The 6,000-nt window shown below is 33.1% G+C and overlaps 1 long non-coding RNA gene across 2 annotated transcripts in view; it reads left to right on the top strand.

Annotated features, from left to right (window-relative positions):
- The first annotated feature begins 2,837 nt into the window (after window positions 1-2,837).
- Window positions 2,838-6,000, top strand: part of LOC148598892 (uncharacterized) — a 28,416-nt gene continuing 25,253 nt past the window's right edge. For both annotated transcript variants that reach the window (XR_015918498.1, XR_015918499.1), the window contains exons 1-2: window positions 2,838-2,912; window positions 3,315-3,632. This is a non-coding gene — a long non-coding RNA (uncharacterized LOC148598892). The remainder of the gene's footprint in view (window positions 2,913-3,314; window positions 3,633-6,000) is intronic.

Below are 6,000 nucleotides of genomic sequence, written 5' to 3'. Positions count from 1 at the left end.
ATTCCAAACCTTAAAATGACTGACATACATTTTTCCTACATATGAATGTTTTTGTCATTATATTGTCAACCTTTAACTAAATATCATACAAATAGAAGTTACTGTCTTCAAAATGTTCGATTCAATGCTAGACTTTTTTTGTCATCTCTATATGTCATCAACACGAAGAGGGAGGTAAGCATTTAATCTTTAATTACCCGTATCACACTGTATACGTAAAACTTAGAAAACAGTCGAAACTGAATCCATAAAACGACTTGGTTCGGTTTAGACAGGTGTTTTGTTAACAAAGATTCAAATATCATATAAATTGATAAAAAAGACTTATATGTGTCTGGTTTAGACAGGGTTTTGAATAACCCAAGGTTTGGTTCTTGTCGATGCTTGATTGTGCTTGCTGTCTCTATGCTTCATGTTTTAAGTATCTTTGAATAAGTTTTTTTGTTTTGGCTTTGGTTGTAATGCTGCTGATGAACGGTGTTTCCTTATGACACGTGTAAAGCATGTCGATGTCTGGAATACTTAAATACTTAGTTTCGATTACTTACAGTATAATAGTATAAAATGTCCTATCGGCATGTGGAATTTTAAACAAAAACCAATACAAATTACTACAGTTTGGCATTTGTCCCTTTGACGCACGTGGTGTTTACAAAAGGATTATATTGTTTTTCTGTCTCTTCAAATTCTTCACACATGGAGTCATATGAGAATTTACAATCCTGCTATAACCCATTTCCAGCGATCACACGATATTACTCAACCAGAGGTGATAACATTTAAAACAAATGTCAAGAAAATGTTAAGTAGAATGTCACCCTTGACGATTTTGTCGTGTGTGGTTGACCAATATTGCCTATAAAATGGAACAAACCTGTATTAAAGCTATTAGTTGGGAAACCATATTGGCATAGCAAGATGAAACACTTTTTGACAATCAGAACTTGGATAAGGACAATGAAGACAGGTCAACTTCAGTATGAAAAGTCTAGAATTATTGAAACAATGTTTAATGCCACTTTTCAAGGAGACTTTGACAGATGTAAGGAAATTCTAAAAGATAACGCAAAGCTGAAAGTTAATGTGCGTGATGTGAACGGTTCAACACTTTTGATAACAGCATGTCAAGCATTATGTAATAAAAAGGACACTTACTCCTTTGTATTATTTCTTATAGAGAATGGTGCTTATATTATGGAAAAAGATGCGCTTGGTAATTCAGCTGCATATTACGCTCATCGCTGTTGAATGAATGATGTGGTACTTTACAATGCACATGCACAAATTATTAGGGAGATCTTGGGGATTTGAAAGACGTTTGTACGTCTTCATGGCTAGGTAGAACACAAATAAGGACAAATTGGCTGAGCATATATTTAGCTTTTTGACATGCTCCTAGAGAAAGAATTGAAATAGAAGCAAGTACTACCCAACATAATAAACAATTCAACCAGTTAGAACGCAATGTTACTCGTTAGACATTGTGGATAATTTGTTATTTGGGTAACGACTAGCGAAATGCATTTAGTAGTCCACAAGAATAAGTACTGCTAATTGAAAGAGAACAATAAAGTTAAGACGGTAATAAAAATATGAAAACAAATGGCATTGCCTTACAATGTTAGAATATTCAATTAAATAAAGTACTTACAAATATAATTTGTTCCTTTTATTTCGCATATATCTATTACTTTTTAAAATGTACATTCATTTCTGTAGGTGCTTGAATATTTTCTGAAACGATCAGGTATAAGGTTTTTGTACATTCCGGATACACGGGCAAATGTGCCACACATGCGAATCAGATCGTTTGCATCATATGATTATCACATAAATCGAGTACCATATGATAAACATATAATTTGCTTTACATATGATAATCGCATGATTATCATATGATAAGCATATGCTTTTCATAAACATGTGATCTGTCGTTAGCATTGACGGAGAAGTTAATCAAGATTTAATTGTATAAAATTTCATCCAGTTAGACTTTTGACAAACATTGCTGTTTTCTAAAGTGTACTGATTTTCACCTTACACTTTTAGCATTTCACACTGTTTTTTTTGTAATGTGTTTGCAAACTTGCATCTATGATTACAAGTTTATTTGAAAATCTTCACAGTCATATTTCAAGCACTGACTTTGCCATATGTAATAGTCTGCAATGTTGTTTTATATGAATATTTTATGTATTGTGTAATAAAATATTTGACTTGTATGAATGTGTATTAAGTTTTACTATTTGACTTGGACCGATTGACAGACAAGCTTTCGGAAACTGGTGATTGTATTGCAATCTAGTCGTAATCTTCTATATTCTTTTTCATGCTAGATTAGTACGCACTTCTTTTCTCGTAATCTATTGGTTGGCAATTGTCGCAGGTTAATTCCTTTTTCATTTGAACACTCTTACCTAAGTATCTGAATGGACATGTTGGTTTTTATGTTCCTCCGAATCTAGCAACCTATATTCTTATCAACTCAACTTATATACGCATCTGATTTCAACTTAACTATTACTAAGGTTAGTTTCTTTAACATTCCTAGATTAATTGTGCATGTTAATGGTCTTGAAATTAACATTTTTACCTCGTATGAAAGTCCGGTAGGAATGATTGATTGATTGTGTAACTTTCATAATAATTTACCTAAACACACAAATCTGTAATGTTATTTTACTACGCTTAAATAATAGCGATTAATGATTGATTCATTTAACAGTTCGAGTGGACCGCTCGAAAGTAAAAGTGTAAGTCTTTAAATCGATCACACACTGTGGTCATAAAGTAATTGTTTTAAATTATATATACAATAAGTGATTTTTGATACTTCAGGTACAATACAGTAGTACTGGAGACTTACTATTCCTGTGACTATTTACAAATGTGCCTCTTGCACGATATGTGAGGTAAGCTAAGTGTTTTGTATTCTTGAGTTTTTGCTTTGATTATGTATTTGCTTTGCTATTTTTTTTTTACGCTTATTGTATGCACTAAATCGCTTATACTCTAATGCTGTTGTTTTGCTCTTTAATATGTTTGATTAGATAATTTACCATTTTCTTATAATTTGCTACATTTGAATATGGAGTCAAATGGAGTCAAACTACATATTTAGCTAGTTGGTTTATGCTTCACAAGCAGATTGACGAAGCCGCAAATTAAATTTACTCAAATGTTACATTTTTCCTATGATATGTAAATGTACTAAAATATACATTCACTCACATGGTTAATTTTTATGTTATCTTTATGTGCAAGATGCTATTATTTATCTTGTGCTGTGTATTGAATATAACTGTATTTTATAGGGCATTAACATTTATTGGCAATAAAGCATAGAACCCTAGAGATTAGTTTACTTCTATCAACCCCCTAGAAATAGAGGTTGTGACAATGGCGCCCACCGCTTGGATGTTTTACTACGCCTAGGATTCAGGAATATTCCGATTTTAGTGCCGGCCGTTTGAGATCTCATACTTTATCCGTACGGAGCACCAGGTGTTTCCGGAAACAGATCCGTCATTTAGTTACTTCCGGTCAATATTCAGGACGTTGGACAACTACGAGGAAATTTCGATGGATGTGTGATCCTAACTAGTGAAATTTAGTGTTATTCTATTGTAATAGTAAGTTGATTTATGCTTAATTGTATCCATTATACATTATTATAATCTAGAATACCTGGTTACATGGAATATTTTTATAAATTGACATAGAAATCCTTGATTTTCGAGTTTGTAAATTTTGGCTAAAATTTATTTGGGTCAAATTTAGGCTTGAATAAGAAACATTATTTTTAAATAATATTTTGATTATTCAGCTTTACTTCCCGGTCATTGGTGTTTAACAATGATAGTTTAGACACTTGTGATTGTTTAAAAAAATAATTCTGGACTTTTTTTGATTTATTCATCAAATACCTAGAATTTTGTTGATACTTGATTTTTTTTTATCCCGAATAGGTAAACAAGGTCAAGGTCAACCAAAAGTACATATTTTAAAAATAGAATAACATACACGACAGATGTAAACAAACACTACATGTGTTATTGTGTTTAGAATAGAGTGACAACTAGTTAACACTTGTATTTATTTTGAATTTCACACATTTTATTGTGTTTGAAATAGGTTGTCACTTGGAGGTGTACTTTGTATAATCACTTATAAGTGTATACATTTTGGTAGGCCCTATATGGTCTGACTTCTATTATTTTTCACACATGCATAAATATTTAGGGTCCATAATCATTATTTATATTCACATAGACTTTATTTGTGGTATTTATATTTATATATGTATGGTTTGTGTGTATATGTGAGTGTATTATATTTTGATTTTTAGTTGTTTGTATGTTGTGATGTTACCTTGTGATCTGTGAATATAATTTTGTGTGTATGTTTTGAATCTTGAATATAAATAGAGTTTAAAACATTTGATTAAACTTTAAAAAAAACTTTTATCATTTACATGTAGGTTAAATTTAAAAGTTAAATCTAACTTTAAATTTTAAAAATTTAGATAAAGTTTAAGCCATTTAAATAAACTTTAATTAAACTTTGTTTAAACAGTTATGACGTGATGGAGTGTACTGTGCATGATACTAATATTCTGATTGAACAAATAATTACGAACGTTTGCTTGTTAATACCATTTTACTTTCACTTTGAACTTTTTGACTATTCTTTTCATTTGATAGTGTCATTCTTAGATTTTGAGTTTGTGTTAAAAGGTGAGTTTAGACTTTAAACACAGATAGACTTGACTCTTATCCCATAGGTCACTGACTTTAGAATCACAGACACACTAGTTGTGAATCTACCTCGAGTTTTTTTTTTTGTGTCCTTTATTGAGTTAGTGAACATTAAAGCTTCACACAACTTTTTCCCATCCCATCTTTCAGGGGAGGCTGTAGCTGATTATCCAGATTTGGTAAGTGTAATTTTGAATTTTGTAAATTTTGTGTATTGTTTTATTGTTTGTACATTGTAGAAATTTTTTTTCTCCCCTCCGACATTGTTACGTACACTATGGCAGAAGGGAAGGCTGATGAGAAGGTTATTAACAGAGATACCAAAAGAAGTTAAAGGAATGATGGAAAAATTGGGAGTAACACCAAAAGCTGATACAGCTCATGACTTGACTAAATGGATGCTAGACTACCTCAAGTCAACAGGTGTCTTACCACCCACAATGCCATCTATGACTCAACCACCAAATGTTAAACCAAAGATCAAGGATGATAAACCAACCAAGGTAATGATGAGCCATCCACCCAGAATCACATGGTTTTCAGGTCATGAGAAGCAATCTGGCGACACAACATATGAACTATGGAAGCATGAGGTGAAGCGTCTTATGAAACAGCCATACGACAAAGAAGTCATCTTAAATGCTGTTACCAGATCACTCCGAGGAGAGGCAGGATATGTCGCCATGCGACCTGACTTAGACACTCCAGTAGAGGAAATAATACGAAAGCTGGACTCTATATATGGGAATGTTGATGAGAAGGAAGAACTTCTAGCAGAATTCTATGCGGCTACTCAAAGGGAAGACGAATCAGTCACCAGCTGGAGTTGCAGGCTGGAGGGAATAGTTGGAAAAGCAGTAGAGAGAGGACTGTTAGAAGAGCAGATGTGGATGCCATGTTACATACTAAACTGTGGACTGGATTGAAGCCATCACTTAAAGATGTATCAGGGCACAAATATGACACCATAAAGGATTTCGATGGGTTGAGAGTAGCCCTAAGACAGATTGAGAAGGACAGATTACAACGAGCTGCACATGATACAACCAAACCACACACCAGTAAAGCTGTGACAGAATCATCAGATGTGAAGGAGATCAAAGGAATGATTCAACAGATGACCACTAGAATGGAAAGATATGAGAAGAAGTTGGAGCAACTACCATGGCAACAAGAGCAACAGTGGCAGCAACAGCCATCACCATGGCAACAGCAACAACAACCACCAACATGGCAACAACAG

The sequence above is a fragment of the Perna viridis genome, chromosome 14 (assembly GCF_037379345.1).
Source record: "Perna viridis isolate PV_CMFRI_1.1 ecotype Kerala chromosome 14, ASM3737934v1, whole genome shotgun sequence".
Lineage (NCBI taxonomy): Eukaryota > Metazoa > Mollusca > Bivalvia > Mytilida > Mytilidae > Perna > Perna viridis.
This window is presented reverse-complemented; position numbering and strand designations above follow the sequence as displayed.